The following is an 18,721-nucleotide window of genomic DNA, read 5'->3' on the forward strand; positions in this document are numbered from 1 at the left end:
GATAGGTGCTTGAAGATTTCTTATCTCCCTCAATTTTCAGATAATCTTGGAGTAGAAATGAAAGCATCATTAAAAAAAAGTCTTTGTGATCTTTGTAATAAAGTTACACTAATTATCAGTGAGTAAAAACAACAAACCATAGTCCAGCGATGTTGGGTCTTGATCTGAATTACTGGAGAAACTGGAACTTTTACAAATTTAAAACAAATATGGAATCATAGAATCACAGAACAGGAGAGAATCTTGAGAAGTCATCAGTCCAGTCCCCTGCACTCATGGTAGGACCAAGCACCACCTACACCATTCCTGACAGGTGTTTGTCTAACTTGCTCTTAAAAATCTCCAATGATGGAGATTCCATAGCATCCCTAGGCAATTTATTCCAGTGCTTAATCATGCTGATAATTAGGAAGTTTTTTCTAATGTCCAACCTAAACCTTCCTTTCTGCAATTTGAGCCCATTGCTTTTTGTCCTATCAGAGGCTAAGGAGAATATTTTTTCTGCCTCCTCCTTGTAGTAACCTTTTAGGTACTTAAAAGCTGTTATTATGTCCGTTCTTGGTTAACTCTCTTCTAAGCTAAGCAAATCCAGTTCTTTTGATTTTCCCTCATAAGTCATGTTTTCTAGACCTTTAAATCACTTTTGTTGTTCTTCTCAGGACTCTCCACTGGACACAGTACTTGAGTTGACAGACACTAGAATCTTTTACAAATTCAAAACAAATCTGAGAGAATGTGGCAATGGCAAGGCCATTGTAACTCAGTTTACATTGAATCCATTGCACAAATGATGCAGGAAAATGATTAGATCTGCATTCCCAATGTTTCTCTTCATCTAAGACCAAACATTTACACTTTTGCCTTTGTGCATGGGTAGGTGTCCCGGCTTGTTAGTTTGTGGGCCTGGGTTGCATAAAAAGGAACATGAACCAGGTCTACAGAGAGGCTACAACCTTCCTTTCATTAGTAACTGCAAGTAAAGTGCTTTCAGTGTGACCACATAAGACAAATAACCTTTTCTGTGCACTTTCCAATGAAATCTCTAGGGTTATGTCTACACTGTGGAGCTATTTCAGGATACTTCCAGTATTCCGAATAGCTATTCTGTGTTGTTAGAGCAAGCCCGTTATTTCAAAATATAACAGGCTTGCTATTGCAACATCCTTGTGAACCTCATTCCATGAGGAGTAAGGGACATTTTGGAATAGCGCTCTATTTTGAAATTAACTCAAAATAATCTATGCCATTTGCGTAGCTCAAATTGCATAGCTTATTTCAAGCTCCGGGTGCAGTGTAGACCCTAGGAGATTTGAGTGTGTAAAGAGGGAAGGGTTGAACTCTTCTTTCATATTTGCCTTCCATATTCATTTTTCCTCTAAAGTATAATTTTTACTCTAAAATATGAACATTTCTGTGGAACAGAGCTACAGTACAGATATATTCCAGCAGCCAAAAGGTTGACATCTTTAAGGGCCATATTAAAATCACCTCTTCCCCCAAGAAGTCAGTCTTAGGGATCAAAATACTGACAGTCCTCTGGGATGTTTAGAAAATATTTCTTATTAGGATATGAAAACAGTGCAACAGTTTTGATTTCTTCCGAAAATCCTGGGAGCATCACAGTATTTTATGAGCCATCTATCTTTTTCAAGGTGTCTTTCAGTGAGAGTATTTTGTGTGTGTGTTCATTTCTTTGCAAAATTGGTTCATTGTGAACTCAGTTACAATGGTCCTGGCATTGCCAACTTTTCTCGTATTTGTTTTGACTTCGTAAAAGATGCTAGTGTGATTTCAATGATATTTCCCTAGAAGTCTGTATTGGGTAGGCCAGGGCAGGTCACACCCATTTCCCAATCCTTCATTAGCATTTGATTTAGTTTTGTTGAATGATAAATGCATCTTTTTTGGTTATTTCTAGCAAAACATCCAGAAGTCTGATATTTTTAAACCCCAGTCTTCATTGGATAAAATGTTTCTGAGTGGACTTTTTAGTTTGGAAGCAATTGTGCTGGAACTTGAGGTGCTGATGCACCCCTTGGCTTGAAGTAGTTTCCATCATATGCATAGTTTACAGTTTGACTAAATAACTCCCAGGACCCCAACTAGTCAAATTGTTCCAATGCTCCGTTTGGAAGGCAGCATTGTCTTCAAACAAATATTGACACCATTTTATTTAGGAAGATTCATGGTGTATAGAATTAAACAAACAGAATAGGTTGGGGGAGAGGGATTTTTTAAAAATAATCTTTCTTTGAAAAAGCAAAGTATTCCAAATAAACTTCCTTTAGAAAACATTTGTAGATGATGCTTCGTTTTTTTTAATTACAGAGATTGCCACTTAAATCTGATCGAGGTTAAAAAGGAAACCAAGTGTGGCAAGGCACTGTTTGTACGTGCATATAAAGTTGATAGAATGTTACAATGGTTTTTCTTCCATGAAACAATGTGGGTTCTATCCTGCTCCTATTTAAATCAATAGGGGTTTTGCTGATTGGCTCAAGGGGAGGATGATCACCTTGATCTTTTGAGTCATTATGGGCATGTCTACTCAGCAGGGCTTAACTCAAAATAAGCTATGTGGCTTGAGTTACATCAATTGCGTAGCTTAAGTCGAAATAGCTTATTTTGACTTCAGGTACATCTACACAGCAGTTATTTCAAAATAGAGCACTCTTCCCTCAACTTCCCTTACTCCTCCTAGAATGAGGTTTATAGAAGTCAGAGTAAGAAGCCTGTTATTTCAAATTTATTTCACATTTATTTTGAAATAACAGGCTTGCTGTATAGACATGCACTACGATATTTTGGAATAACTGATGTTATTCTGAAATAATATGTTATTTCAGAACAACTAATGTTATTCCAAAATAACACTGCTGTATAGACATACCCTATGGGGGCAGAAACACCAGAGCCAAATTGTTAAAGAAGAAGCTGTTGCTATCAGAAAAGATATTTGTCAGCCAACTATATCTAAGGGATTGCTATTGAAATAACCCATCCCTGTTTCCCATGCATGCTCAACATCCTTTTCAAGACCCGTTAGTCAGAGGTTACAGAAATGTGACTGCATGTAACCTGAGCGCATGGCTGCAGCGTGTGTTTTGCTATACTTATGTTTTCAATGCACTTCTACAAAATCGTTTTGAAGTTTTCCTGTAAGTCACTTTGAGCTGCTTCAAAGAAGTCCCAAGTTCCAGGAGAATGTGAAGGTTTGATCACTTTCTTTGGGATGAAAAAGTAGCAAATGAAAGGCAAATGGCAAGGAAAGTTGTGTATCAGTAACATACCCGGCCTCTAGAGCCTCTTCTCTTTTTCTTTTATTGGATTCATGCCTATTTTCGGTGGAACATTATTAAAAATCTCCTACCCCTTCGGAAATACAGAGCAAATTAAAACAAGAAACTCAATATTTTAAGACTAAGATGAGTTTGTCCATTCCCCCCATCCAATATTATTTAATAATAAGTAGGATCCATTTCCCCCCCTCACTGAAATCAGTTTTGGAGAGAAACTTCCATTCACTTCAGTGGAAATAGGTTTGGACACTTGGTTTAAATATTTGAAACTTCACTTGTTAGGGAGGGACCTAGTTCTGCTCTGTCTTATTATTTTTCCTTTTTTTAAGCAATATCAAAATTAAAGACTATATTGTTCATGTCTGATGTGTCTCTAATACGACATGTGCATGCATTGCATATGTGTGTTTGTGTGTGTGAATGATAAAGACGATTGTTTATTGTGTGTGTTTTTTAAATCTACTTTGAGGCAGGCTACATTTTGCATCCTGTTGTGGGGAAATCTTTCTTTCAGGAAAACAAACATTTTATTTTTGCAGATTAAAAATAAATTCCACCAAAATAATATAGTTCAATCTCTTAAAGAATAATCATTCATCTTTTTACTATCTTTTGCCAGTGTCATGGGATAAGCTGTAAACAGAAAAAGGAATACATCAGCTAACCTAGGACAAAATCAGTGACCTGTATTTTCAGGATGGGTGGATATTTGTCTATAATTATGATCACATTTTCTAATATGTTGGGGCTGTGGACAGGAAAGACAGAAGGCAGAAATAACTACCCGGGAAGGGTTAACTTTTTTTGTTTCTAATTTGGCTCCAATGAAGCATGCCAGAATATGGAGGGGGCTGGAAAAGTGGACTACACACCATCACTTTACAGTGCAGAAATGCACGAAATAGACACAAATGGCTGTAAAAGGAGAGACCAAAGCAGATGCGAAGGAAAGAGGGTCTCTATTGTCCATCTCATTAAGACAATGTCCTCCTGCTATGTACAAGCCCCTGGATGTCTTCAACTAGACACTCCAGCTTTAGAGATCTACATTATCCCCCACCCCCATATTTGGGCTGATTGTGGTTCTCCTGAATGACAGGGGCTTTGCTCTGAGGAGGAGAGGGAGCACCAGGGTCTTTTGAGCAAGCAGCCTACTTTGACATCAGACAGATTTGCTGAGTCAGGTCCTGCTTGTCCCTCCAACAGGCAGCCCAAAGCGTCTGCTTGGAAAGGCTGCATTTGAACTCTGCAATGAATGAGCTCATGCTGCAGCTGCCTGGTCTATCTGCAAAGCAGCCCCTAACAGACTCTCTCCTCTAGAGCATTTCCTTTGCTTTCTGTGCAGCAGGTTTGTCCCACATTTCCCTTTCTGCCTTTTCAGCTGGATACATAAGCCAGCAAGAGTTGGCTTGGCCTGCGTCCTCTCCTAGCCTATGTAAAAGAATCGAAGAGTGAGTCACCTCTGGAATGTTATGCCCAATGTTTGTTTTGAAAGTCTCCCCTAGTTCACCCCCATCAGTGCCAGCCATATCTTGCTCAAATTTTCCCTATCTCTGTCCTAACGCAAGTAACGCCCCAAGAAAGTCTCATTAAAACTGCATCAAGTCACTGGCCTGAACTTCCTATCTCTGCAAGTTCCCCCCTTCACTCACCAGCTAGGATAACAATTAGAAGTGATGGCGCTTCCTGTTAGGCAGCAGGGAGAGCTTTCTCCTCCTGCCTTTGTAAAAGGAGGCTCAAATCAATCTCTCCCAAGCACGATGGACATGGTAGTTTTCCTGCCATGTCCCTTCTCTCAGGGCTGCATCCTATAAAGCTGCAGTTTAAATTCCTGGCCCTCAGGCCTGTTGACTAGGGAGTTTTGGCCAAGGAAGCAATAATGCTCAGCTTCACTCAGCCAGAAAATTTGGTATTAGGACTAGGAGAAAAGGTCACCTTGGAGGATCAGAGATAGAGTTGAAAAGAGGGGGATGGAGGAGAGAGACAATGTAGGATTTCTGAACAGGCCTGACCTGTGAGGATAAAATATCCTGTTTTCACTGGTTCAAGTGAATCAGTGGGGGAAGAGTAATTTGTTGACCTTTTTTTCCTGCCTTATCATGGGGCAAGCAGCCTTAACATGGGCCTCACGTTTGCCTGAATCCTACCGTAAATCATAGAGAAATTGATTTTTTGTACAGGAAAAAATAGGAAACCAGATTGTGTTTTTAAGATGATTTAGTAAACTGGTATGGCTGGCACTCACGGGCTTTCCTGATGGTTTGTATGTTTCTTTGTTTACTGATGGGTAGGTGAGTGATTTGAAAAGGGTAAATAGAGCTTTGCAAATATGATAGGGGCCATTTCTGATTCCCAAAGGAAGTACAAAGACTTGCTTATGGTAATGGAAAACAGGGATAACCCTGAAGTGTAAAACCAGTCCCAAGCAGCAACATTAAGGCAGATTTGGTCAAAGGAAAGACTGCTGGAAATGAGCCCATGTTTGGATGGAGTGATATTTGTAGAGTTCTTTGTGGTTTTATGAATGGGTGTTTCCATGTCAAATTGCCATCACTGCAAAAATATTAACAATAACTGAAGACATAATATGGAAAATGTGTCAACACATGACAAGGTGAGGTGTGCATTTTAGGCAGTTTGTAAGCAGTGTTCTGGCTTTAAGCATTGAGGGTTTTTTCGAAAAAAATCCCCCTGCATCTAGACTGCTGTGGTGTTCTTTCTAAAGTAAATTGAAAGAATGTGGCAGTTTTTTCAACCACAGAAAACCTCGTTTTACGAGGAAGAACGCCTTTTTTCGAAAGCGCTCTTTCAAAAAAAAGGAACTATGTAATGCAAACTGTGCTTTTTCAAAAGAGAGCATCCAGACTGCCTGGGTGCTCTCTTTCAAAAAAGCAGCTTGCGTTTTCGAAAGTACTGGTTGCAGTCTAGATGCTCTTTTTTGAAAGAGGCTTGCAGTCTAGACATAGCATGAGTGTAAACCTGAATTTTAGAAACCCTTGAGACTTCAGAAGACACTGCCCAGTTCTTTTCCCATTAGAAGGGAAGATGTCTCTGCTGGTAATAGTTGTTCTCCTGCAGAAAATCGGGGTCACAAACAGTGTTTCCTATCAGCTGAGTGCTTGGGTAGCTACCCAGGAGATATTCAGGTGCCGCCCAGCTGATTAGCAGAGTGCCCACAACTGGCAGCATGTGTTCCTATTGATAGCGCACATCTGCACATATTGATGCATATAACAAAATGTATTGCACACATGGATGGAAAAATTTGAGGTAACATTGTACATGACCACACCAATTCTTATACAAAAGCCTGTTTTCCATTAGGTTTTTTCTGTTACCCTTTCTATCACAGGGACTGCCACAGAAACTGCAGGAATAAAATGCCTTGTGATGATGATCCCAATCTTAAAGACTCCCATTGGGCTTTGGATTAGGCTCCACCTGCTTATTGATGGTGTTTACTGTCTTTTCAGGTTTTGAGTTGATAGCAAGTAAACAAGGGAAAACCTCTTCAAAACCAGCAGACAAAAGGTTAAAGATATAGGATGAGTCCATCCTATGGACTTAAATGATGTAAAAAGTCATCCCACATCTCTTAGGCTACGTCTAGACTACATGCCTCTGGCGACAGAGGCATGTAGATGAGGCTACCAGGCATAGGAAAATGAAGCGGCGATTTAAATAATCGCCGCTTCATTTAAATTTACATGGCTGCCGCGCTGATCCGATCAGCTGTTTGTCGGCTCAGCGCGGTAGTCTGGACGCGCGGGTGTCGACATCAAAGGCATTTGTTGACCACCCAGGTAAACCTCATCCCAGGAGGCATACCTGGGTGGTCGACAAATGCCTTTGATGTCGACACCCGCGCGTCCAGACTACTGCGCTGAGCCGACAAACAGCTGATCGGCTCAGCGCGGCAGCCATGTAAATTTAAATGAAGCGGCGATTATTTAAATCGCCGCTCATTTTCCTATGCCTGGTAGCCTCATCTACATTCCTCTGTCGCCAGAGGCATGTAGTCTAGACGTAGCCTTAGTATCGACACAGATTCAGCTGGTTTAGCACTTTTCATTTTCAGTTTCTTAAGTGACACCACCTTTGTCATTATGTCATCTCTCTGCAACTGTTTATAACAATAGTAGCAGAGCTACTATAATGATGCAGTTAAACTCTTTGGTTACGTCTACACTGCAGGCTTCTTGTGCAAGAAGCCTTTTGGGCAAGAGTTTTTGCATGAAAACTTCTTGCACAAGAGCACGTCCACACCTCAAAGTGCATAGCTTTTGCGATGTGCTTTTGCACAAGAGAGCATCCACACTGCATGAATGCTCTTGCACAAGAAAGCTCTGATGGATGGCCATCAAAGCACCTGTGCTTTTCTGGATAGGCTCTTTTTGCACAAGAAACCTCTGTGTAGCATCCACACTTGCCTTTTTGCACAATAGCTGTAGCGCAAAAAGGAGTTATGCCTCATAGAAGGAGGTTTACCTACACTGGAAAAAGCCCTCTGTTCTGCCATTTTACTGCCGATTTACTTGCACAAAAGCGCATTTGAGGTGTGGACACTCTGCAGGTTTTTGCACAAAATAACAAGTTACTCACCTTTTTGCAGTAACAATGGTTCTTCGAGATGTGTCCCCTTGCACAAAAAGAATCGGCAGAAAATATGCTAATGATGTGGCGACTCATGATAATGAGTCCCTCATTAGCATATATTCTGCCACAAAAACTGGCAGTGTAGACACAGCCTAAGAGTTTTGGAAGGGATAAGAATCCTCTTGCTTTGGAGCATACATCAAACTCTAAAGGAAAGTCATTAAGGGGTTTTCTCTGAGAACAAGCTGTTCCTCACTTATCTACTGTAGGATTTCTTCCAGCTTCTTGTGAAGTAGCTCGAATTGGCCTCTTTCACAGATAGGATATTGGAAGAGATGGACCCAGTCTAACAAATTCTTATGGTCTTAGTAAGGTTAGATTCATTTTTGTAGTGGTGGCCTGTGTCTATCCCAATATTATATGAGTCTATCCCAATATTAATGTGTCCCTCTGGTATCTCACTCAACTTCCTTAGTAACATCTCTCAGCCTAGTGTGCTAGGCAAACTAATTCTTTCACACTAAGGAATTTGACCAAACCCAAATAGGGAGTCACTTTAAAATGTAAGATGTCCATAGTTGATTTTTTTTTTTTGCTTTGCAATGCAGGTATGTTTTATGCCTCAATCTGGTCTCTTGTTATAAGAAATTTAGATATGGAGCAGAAGCATTTGTTGTTCAAAGTACTCAGAAATGGCCATGGGATGTCTTGATAATGTAGCTTTTATGTGACTCATCTTTTCTGTTTGTTCTTTGCTCTCTAAGTAAGAGCTTTTAGGTAAAGAGAATGATATTCTGTTTGGGATTTATGATATGAACATCTGTTAAAATCTTTTTACATAAGACATGCATCTTTAAAGAACCAATGCACTCCTATCAAATGAGCCCACACCAGGAAGGTCAAAAGTCCTCATGGAAAAATGTGAGATAAAATTGACTTCTATGCTTGTACTTGAACACTGCACCTTCTTTAATTGTTAAGAAAGATATTTAAAATTACTTATTATAGCAGGATGGTGTGTTGAGCTAAAAATAACCACTGAAAATGAATTTGTAATATACAGAAAAGATAAGCTTTTCAGGAGAGATTGCAAACTGCTTAGCTGTCTGATACTCATTACTTTTTAATTATAGTTTTGTATGTATTTTTAATGTGGAAGGGGTAACTCCCCTCCCCCACACCTTCTTCTTAGCTTTTGAAAAGTGTTGAATAGGTTTGTATACAATAAAAGTTTTAAAAGAAGATCCTGTTGGATTAATTTAGGACCCAAATGCAGAGGGGTTTTTTGTCACCAAAAACTGCTGGTGACAGAACAGTGAGAGTGTTTACACTGCAATGCAACTTTTGTCAGGAAAAACATCCAGTTTTAGTGACAAAAAACTTCCAGCCCTGAGAGAGACTTTTGTATATTCCCCTCTCTTTATTGTTGACAAAAAGCCAGCATGGACTCTGCTGTTTGTTTTGTTGAGAGAACTGGCTTCCGTCAGTATCCCACAAAGTTTGCCCTGATGGCTGTGCTCAGTGTTTTTTGATCTCTGCTGCCGTACAGGCATGGACCCCTGCCCTTTCAAAGCTCCAGGAAATATCTGACAGCTGAGTGAGCTGCTTCATTTGGGGAACAAACAGAGAGCAAATCACTGGAATGCTTCTGTTCTGCTCTGCTCAGAACATAACCACAGGCAGACTGCTGCTGCAGGGGGAAGGCTGGAGAGATTGCTGTGCTGCTTTGACATTCCTCAGTATGGAGAGGTCAGAGAGCTATGAGGGAATCCCAAGAAGTGCAGGGACCACTGCTTTCCCACAACATTGCACTGTGGGATGCTTACCCTCACTGATTTGCTCTATCTGTAATTAGGGTACTAACAATGTGGCCATGAAATGTCGACAATGGGAAGCAGGAAAACCAGTTTGACCAGTTTTCACTTTTGGCGACTTTTGCGTGTTGACAGCACTTTTGTCTTCAAACCTTCCTAGTGTAGACATAGCCTAAGTGGCCATTATGGGTATGTGTACACTACAGAGGAAGATTGATGTGGCCGCTATCAATCTTTCAGGGTTTGAATTAGCGGCCTAGTTAAGACAACTAATTGTAAGTGAGAGAGGCACTCCGGTCGATGCTGGTAACCCTGCTTTCCTTCAATTTCCTGAGTGTAGACAGCGCCAAAAGCTGAGTTAAGCTACTTCGACTTCAGCTACGCAATTAATGTAGCTGAATTTGCATATCTTAATTCAACGTTGTCCCATAGTGTAGACATGAGCTATGTAACAAAACCCAATATTGGTGGCACTGTTTCTACAAGATTTAAATAAAAAAAAAGAAGAAAAAAAAAAGAAAGAGAGAAATCCACAAACCAGATTAGTTTTAAAGGTAAAGTTGTTTTCACCTACTGTTTGTGCTCCAAGCATTGCAACACCCTATTATAAGAAACTAGAAAATCAAACTGATTTGTCAGCTGACTTAAACATTAAAATTAATTTGTTTATTGTCCATACACAAAGTGAATATCTTTTTAACAAAGTACATTAGACTTTAAATTCTCTTTTAATAATCTCAGGGATTACTAGGAACAAAAATCATATGATTTTTAAACCATAAATTTCTCTTTATAACTAAGTAAGGTAGAGTTGTATGTGAAAGAATCACATGCACACATTCAGAATTTGTTTACGAAAGCAGTTCAGAAGCAGTACCTGCATTTTACTCTATTTTTCTCAGCTGAGCTGAGAGGCTCCGTGCCGTCAGCCAGCAAGTCCCTCAGCCCACACTGCTTCCCAAGTCATGAGAAGCAACACGGGCTGAAGGATGTGCTGGCTGCAAGAGGATCCGTGCAGACTCCCTATAGTACTGCTGCAGACCCCAGGGATCTGTGGACCACTGTTTGGGAACCACTGGTCTAAGTCACAAAGCTGATGAAGGCTGAGATGGGACCAGGGAGCAGACCCTCAGCTGGCACAAACGGTCATAGATCTATTGAAGTCTCTTGATGCCAGTCTGGCTTGCTGAACAACACTCACTCATCAAGATGCCAGCCCTCAGTACTCCTGGGGTAGACGATGGCTTTGATTGGCTTTAATTAGTGCACCTAAATTTTCCAGCACCCAAAGGTAGGAATTATCCTTCCTCTTTACACTGTAAGAAATGTCAAGTCATTAGCACAGCATGGGCTATTTACACTTCTTTCCAAGTGAGGAAATTTCAGATTAATTCAAGGTTTTATCACAATCCAAATTTAAATAGGAAATAGGGTATCTATCTCCCTACCTCCTCATCTATTTATTTGAGAAGAACCTTGGAAGTGGTGGCGAAGGCTATATTTTGATAACAGGTATGAAATGAACATGTCTACACAGTTATTTTCAATGGTTGAGAGTTGTGAAGTTCTTTTGGGAGGATAATAAATAGTGTGCAAATCCTCTTAAATAGTCATGTCGACACCAGAGCTTAGTGGCTCTAGCCACAATCTTTACTTTTTGAACTCCATAGGTTTTAGAGCCCTAAGAATTCTTCCACCCACTGTTTTTGAACATTACAGCTCTGGTGTGATTTATTTGTGCCTCTTGTCAGAATCTGTCCCTGCAACTATAAAGAACCTGATCAGTAGAGAAACCTGAATTTCCTTTTTTTTAAAAGAAAAAAGGTTTGCATAAGGACAGGAAGCTGCCATAGTGTAAAATGAATGATTAATAAGGAGAAGAAAAACGCAGTTCAACAGGGTAAATGCTCAGTAACAGCTCATTTAATCATTGGCAGATTAGCTGCAAATGCAAAGTGTCGACCGCAGTGTTGTGTTAACGTATAGTACAGCATTTTAAATATTTCTGTAATGACTGCATAGCCTTTCATTGTGCATTTATTTTAAAATGCAGCTGTGAAAGGTTTGGGCTTTGTAGTTACCCTCCACAAGAAAAGATGTGCTGTGACAGCCTAGCAAATGCTGGAGGGAGGGAATTGTTTCTACGGAGAATCAGATTTTGTAAGATGCTGCTGGAGGAGCCTTGCCAGTCACGGACGAGTCTCTGTCATGACTTCATTCATGGGCCAGCATTGTTGCTGTCCTTATGCTATTGTACATGTGAGGCGCGGGTAGGTTGTTCTATGTGCATTCACTCATTCCAATTGAAAGCTCTGTACAGATTAGCATCAATGTCTTTTGGTCATAATAGAGCTGATTTGTGTAACTTTTTTTCTGCTAAATCATCCATGAGAAAGTTGTAATTTTATGTATTTATTACTAGAAGATTTATCCAGCGTTGCTCGGGTCCTTCCCTTAAATCATTTTTGTTTTATTGGAAAATAAAATGAAAATGTATGTGCTTCATTTAAATCATAGCTCTGGGATGGGACTGGGGAAGAGGGGTTCAGTATGCAGTCTGCCCAGGGAGGGAGGACAACTCCAGCCCCCTCTCACCGCATCAGCTTGGGGCCAGGTGAGATGCACCTCTCCATGGTCGTTGCAGTTCCAGTGGTCACAGGCAGGGGAGGGGGTCATGTTCCCTGGCTGGGGAGGGTCCAGGTTTGTCTACCCCCTCCACTACCCAACCAGAGTGAGCAATGCAGGAAAAAGGTGCATTTTCTCCTTGTTCCCATACGAATCTGGGAGGGGAAGCTTCGGCCCCACCCACCCTCCCTAAAGGGTGCTGGGTGTAGGTGTCTTAGAGAGAGACTCAGGGCTGGGGCAGACATGGATAGGCGTGAGGGGGGGCTTGCCCCCAGGTAGCCCCTTTCACATGCTTGGTGATTCTCTCTCTTTTCTGTATGGTTTTATGAGAAGCAATCCCATTTCAGGCACATCCCATTGTCTGAGGGGCTGGAGGGGGGTTATACAGTGCCCAGGGATCAAGCTGTAGATCAGGTAGGAAACAACCCCCTCAGTGCCATGTGTCCTTGACTCCCCTCACTAAGTCATTTTCCAGCATCTACTCTCCTCCCTCTCCTATCTTTGACACCCCAACTTTCTCCTCTGCCCCTGACTTGTCCTTGTTTTTTATGCATATCCCTTCTGCCCTCTTCCCCCTTGCTCTTCCAAACTCATTTTCTCACATGTTTGCAGATAAAAGGGGTTGGGTTTACCAGTCAAGTGCATCAATGGGTTTTATTAGCAAATATACATCCCAATATTCCCTCTTTTATCCCATCCCCACAATCATCCAGATTTACTGGCAATAAAGTTATCCCATGCATTTTAATTCTGCGGATCAAATGTTGTCCTGCTGAAGAGAGATGAACAAGGTAGTATATATAGGGATGTTGATCCTTTTTTGTTTTAAGTTTATTTCAATTAACATTTTGTAAACTACAAGCTACACTGTCTCTGCTTAGAGTCACCTTCACAGGGGTCCTGTCTACACCAAAGAGAAGATGAACCCTCTGCAGGTCAACCTTCTAGGGTTTGATTTAGTGGGTCTAGTGTAGACCCCCAAATTGAATGCTGAGGACAGCTCCCACCGGTGTCCAGTACTCCTCATTCTGCAAGGAGTAAGGGAAGCCAATGGGAGCATGTGCTCCTGTTGGCCTTATGCAGTGTAGATGCTCCAGCGGCTTGGCTTAAGGTAAGCTGAATCCACTTATACTGTTTGCGTGGCTAGATGGTGTACCTTAAGCTGACCTGTCTGGTCTAATGTAGACCAGGCCTGAGTGTCAACAATGGAAGCGAGCTAAGTGGTTAAGGTGGCGAGGAGTCCTGTGGCACCTTATAGACTAACTGAAGTGTTGGATCATAAGCTTTTGTGGGCAAAGACCCACTTCGTGCATCTGACGAAGTGGGTCTTTGCCCACGAAAGCTTATGCTCCAACACTTCAGTTTATCTATAAGGTGCCACAGGACTCCTCACTGCTTTTGCAGATTCAGACTAACACGGCTATCCCTCTGATAAGTAAAGCAGACTCAAAATTATCTCTAGTAATTTTATGAAGCACACTCACTGCTAACACCTTAGAACTAGAGTTGATGGGGAACTTTCCAATGGAAAAAACTCATTTGATTGAACTGAAACTTATCACAGAAACGTATCCACTTCGAGAAAAGTTTCATCCAAGGTGGAAAAACAGAGAGAGTAAGAGATAGATCCCCCTTGCCCAGAGTAGCCAAGAGACAGTCTACTCTAAAGCACATATCTGTGTTTTGAAAACTTAAGTTCAAGTCTCCTACATCCCAGGTGAGTTTCCTAACCACTGCACTATAAAATCCCCACCTGTCTTTCTCCCTCAGCCCAATGAATATTTAATTATTTAGACAAATGGAAAAGCTTCAACAGGAGAGACTGAGGCTAAGAAATGGCATTGAAACCTATACTTGGATCCTATAACTTCCTCAGTCCTTAAAAAAGAATACAGAATATGATGAACTCCTAAAGGTGTTGTGAAGGCAAAGAGGAACACATGAGAGAAACAAAGTGGATAGCAGATAGCCTTAAGCAAACCTAGAAGTTCAGTAGGTTTTAGCACTTGCTACAGAGAACTGTATAGTGGTTGGGTGGGATTTTCAAAAGCACTAAGTGATTTAAGACTACAAGTCTCACTCTTAATTTATAGAATTGAAGAAAGGGTCTGGGGCCATTTTGTGTCAGTCTTCCTTATGTTGAGGAGGGCTTCACTGCATAAGTAATTCTATTGAAATCAATGGAGCTTCTCACTGAGTAAAATGCTTTCCAAAAGATAGATCTTCTATGTCAGATGGGTTAATTTCAAGTCTCAAATAAAAGTTTGAATTGCCTTTAAGACCCATTATTTGCCTTTTTAAACAAATCTGAAATGGAAGATCTGAGATAGGGTACTTTGGTTAGACAAAGTTCTAGTCCTGTGGTTTTCAACCTTTTTTCATTCATGGACTCCTGAAATGTTTGGAATGAAGGTGCAGACCCCTTTAGAAATCTTAGCTAGAGAGTGCATCTCCTCACAGGTCCTTGGAACATGGACTGAAAACTACTCTTCTGTGGTATGACCGTTGCATACTTTTAGACTTAGTCTGCAGCCCCTCAGGGGGTCTGAAAACCCAGGTTGAAAACCGCTGCTCTAGTCTGTTGAGAAATGCTAAGGATCTGGAAGCTCACAGCATGTCTGAATATTTATAAAACAGTAGATTATGAAGAAAACCGTGGAATTTGGAGTCGTCCACCAGAAGTAGTAAGGACGAGGGTTCCTTTCCTGCTGGTCACTCCAAAATAAAAAGAGTAACACTATTATGCTATTAGAAAAACTTTGTGAGAAAAAATGTTCTGATGAAATCGCATAGGAATTATGATGGTGACTGTGGCACCACCGGAATTTATGATCTGTTTTTAGGATTTGATATAATCTGTTTTTCTAGGTTGATGATGAAATTAGTTGAGATTGGTGTCATTTTTCAGCCTGTGCTGTGTGGCCCATCAGAATCCACAGATGAAAGGTTGCCTAAAGTTTGTTTAACTTCATTGAACGGGCTCATTGGAAAGAGCTGTCCCTCTCAAGAAATATTTTTATATTTCTCTCACTCCCCTGGTGGTTCTAGAAGAAAAGCACTGGCAAACTGGCATCCAGAGTCAAAGTAGGAAATATATGGGGCTCTCCAAAGGAGATTTCTTAGATCATTCCTTTGAGATAGAACAGAAGTATAGATTCAAGACATTCTTAACCACCCAGATTGAGTCTCGAGAAGATCTTCAGCAGAGGAGGACTTCTGCCTCCTCTAAGGTGATGTCTGGGTTCTGTCAGTGATGGCAGTGACAGAACTACTGAACATCTGATTCTCAATAAGTGCAAAAATGACATGGAGTAGTGGAGTCATGATTCATTGTCTCTGTTGGTTTCAAAGGTTTTTCCTAGTAGTTCCCTGTGCTCCTGTTATCTGAATGCGAACTTGGCCATGCATTCTCATTTAACCTTTACACCAGTTGTTGTGTTATCATACTAATAAAAGAACATTGCTATTTGCAACCTTATGGTAAACAACTTTGATCATGTTAAATTTGACATTAGCACAAGCTTTCTGAATTAAAAAAGTATATAAAATATTGGTTTTTTGTATTGATATACAAGATTAAGAGAATGGTGTGCTATGATTGGCTAGCATTCTGTGTATCACTCAAGTAAGCTGCTATTTTATATTTATGTATCTGATTTCTTTGGATGTTGCAAATCTGTAAAACCTAGATTTCTTCTGTTATTCAGCTTATATGTTTTCCAGTCTTATTATTATTTTTTTAAGTCCTTACTCTTTTTTCAGAGCTTGTAATGTAATTAATATATACAGTAGTTAGCATCAAAAGCTTATTTCCATTGCTAATAAAATCAGGAGGCATAGAATTCAGACCTGGCTTCCTGCTTAATACTGACTTAAAATTATCCTGAATGATGAGAAGGCAAATTCTTCTTTCACATTTGGGGACTGCTGATAGCAACTGAATTCCTAAATGGTTATTTCCACATTTGTGAGCAAGGCTGAAGACACTGACACTTTAGTTGTAGTTCCCCTATGCCAGAGGTTATATTTTGTGCAACTGCAAAATTGAACAACATGTCAGCAACGGGCAATGCTTTTCTGAGCTAAAACTGACTAAGGGAGAACCCAGAAGCAGGTTCACATGAAAATCAAGGAGCTGTGGCAGCATTATTTCGAAATAGCTTATTTCAAAATAATGCGTCTAGACACAAAATGCATTTCAAAATAGTGTTTTGCTATTTTGAAATAGTGCATCCACATTAATAAGATGCTGAATCGCATTTAAGGCCAGCCAGAACTGGTTCCGGCAGGCCATCAGGTCAGGAGTTACCTTGTGTGGCTGCTGAGACCTGTGCTTAAAGCCAGTTCTAAGGTTTCCCTGCTTGCTTGCCTACCTTGCTGAGGGACAGCAAAGCATGCTCTGGTTGCCCTCTGCGTGCTCTGGTTGCCCTCACTCAGGACTCCACAGCACTCTGCAGCATGGAACTGGAGCCGCCCCTGGGCACTCTGGTGCTTCTCCTGGACGTGTTGCTGCGAGCCTGGCAGCATGTTCTGCAGGCAGTAACAGTCTCCCTGGTGTGCCCCATTGGGGGCTTGTGCCTCATTTCTCTCACATCCTTCTACTTACTCCTCCCTAACACCCCTTCCTGCTGTACAATAAAAGACATGTGTTCGTTACAACAAAGCGTCTTTATTGAACAAAACTGAGGTGGAGGGGGGGGGGTGAATGAAACTGAGGTGAGACTGGGGAAAGAAGGTTGGAGAGGGGAGGAGGGAGGGTGAGAGAGGGGAGGGGGAAACCTGGGAGGAGGGAGCTGGCAAGGGGAGGCAAGGGAAGGAAGGGGCAAGGGAAGCTCAGGGCTTAGGGTTGGGGGTCTTGCCAGCCCAGCTGTCTACCAGCACCACGGGTGCAGGGGCCTCAGCATCCCTGGGAGTGTGGGGAAGGTGGGGAGGAAGAAGCGGGAGGGGGCAAAGGAGTGGGAGGAGGAGCAGTAGCTGGGGAGGCAGCAGGGGCTGGAACAGCAGCAGACAGCAAGCTCTTCCCCAAGGTCAATGACCACCTGGGGGGCATGGACCATCCTGCCCCCCAGGATGTGGTCCAAGGCATCAAAATAGGGGCAGGAGTCTGGGTCTGCCTCAGGATGGGAGCTGCCCCCCATGGCCCTGGCATACACCTGCCACAGCTCCTTGATTTTCATGTGAACCTGCTTCTGGGTTCTCATGTGGCCTTTGGTGGCCAGGCTGGCAGCCATCCACCTGTAGATGGTTGCGTTCCTCCATTTAGTGTGGAGATCATGGACGTTGGAGGCATCCCCTCAAAGCTGAATTAGGTCCCTGATCTCCGCACTGGACCAGGCAGGCACCCACCTTTTCTGGCCCCTGGCACGCTCCTAGGAGCTGGCAGACTGGTCCTGGGGAGCGGTGGAGGGCTGGCTGGCACTGGCTGCCTGGCTCATGCTGGGGCCACTGGGTCAGGTACAGCAACTGCTGGCTCTGGGCTGGCATGCTTGGATCTGGCATAGGCACTGTGGCCATAGTCTACCTCTTTAAGGGCTCCAGGGAGGGGGCAGGAGGGAGAGGAGTTTTCTTGGCTGTGCCAAGAGTGGCCACCAGGGCACCCTGGGAAGGGCTGGAGGCCCCCTATTTCGAAATAAGCGCCTACACAGCACTTATTTCGAAATAGCAATTTCGAAATTGGTGCTATACCTCGTGGAATGAGATTTGCCAATTTCGAAATAAGTCCTCTGCTATTTTGATTTAATTTCAAAATAGCAGTTTGGCTGAGTAGATGCTGGTAAAGTTATTTCGAAATAATGGCTGTTATTTCAAAACAACTTTGCTGTGTAGACATACTCTATCCAATTAAGCAAAAAAGAGTATTAAAAAAACAAAACAAAACATGTTGGCCAAACAATCCTGGTTCCCCTTGAATTGCCAGCCTTTCACTAACATTCTTAAGGAACTTGATTGTTGTTTGGGTATATGGTGTCATAGAATCTTGCCTTCAGCAAAACTTCAAATCAACATTAATTGGGCAGGGTGTAGATCAGCGGTGGGCAACCTAGGCTAGTGAGTGGGCTGCATGAATGGCCCTCCTTCATCTTAGTGGGCTGCAAGATTGTCGTAACCAAGACAGTCTTCCAGGATAGGGTAGTTTAGCCCACGTGCTTACATATCTAGAATTTCTGGGGTATGCTGATTGAACCATAGCAGCGCTTTGATTAGATGCAGAGGAAGTGCATGGCTCTCAGTGTCAATTTTGTAAGCAATCAACATGCACCACACTTCAGGTGCCCTTGCATTATTTGTGTGTCACTTTAGTAATACTGGTAGGAAAAAAAACACCTATGAGGATGAAGACCAATATAATCTGGTATCTCTGCTCATGGGCAAATGTAAACAAAATGT

The 18,721-nt window shown here is 41.9% G+C and overlaps 1 long non-coding RNA gene across 1 annotated transcript in view; it reads left to right on the forward strand.

Moving 5' to 3' along the window:
* LOC142818785 (uncharacterized) overlaps window positions 1-18,721 on the forward strand; it is a 398,291-nt gene that overhangs the window by 40,373 nt on the left and 339,197 nt on the right. The gene's annotated exons all lie outside the window — the stretch shown is intronic.

This window comes from Pelodiscus sinensis, chromosome 17, assembly GCF_052426305.1.
Source record: "Pelodiscus sinensis isolate ZL-2025 chromosome 17, ASM5242630v1, whole genome shotgun sequence".
In the NCBI taxonomy this organism is placed as follows: Eukaryota; Metazoa; Chordata; order Testudines; family Trionychidae; genus Pelodiscus; species Pelodiscus sinensis.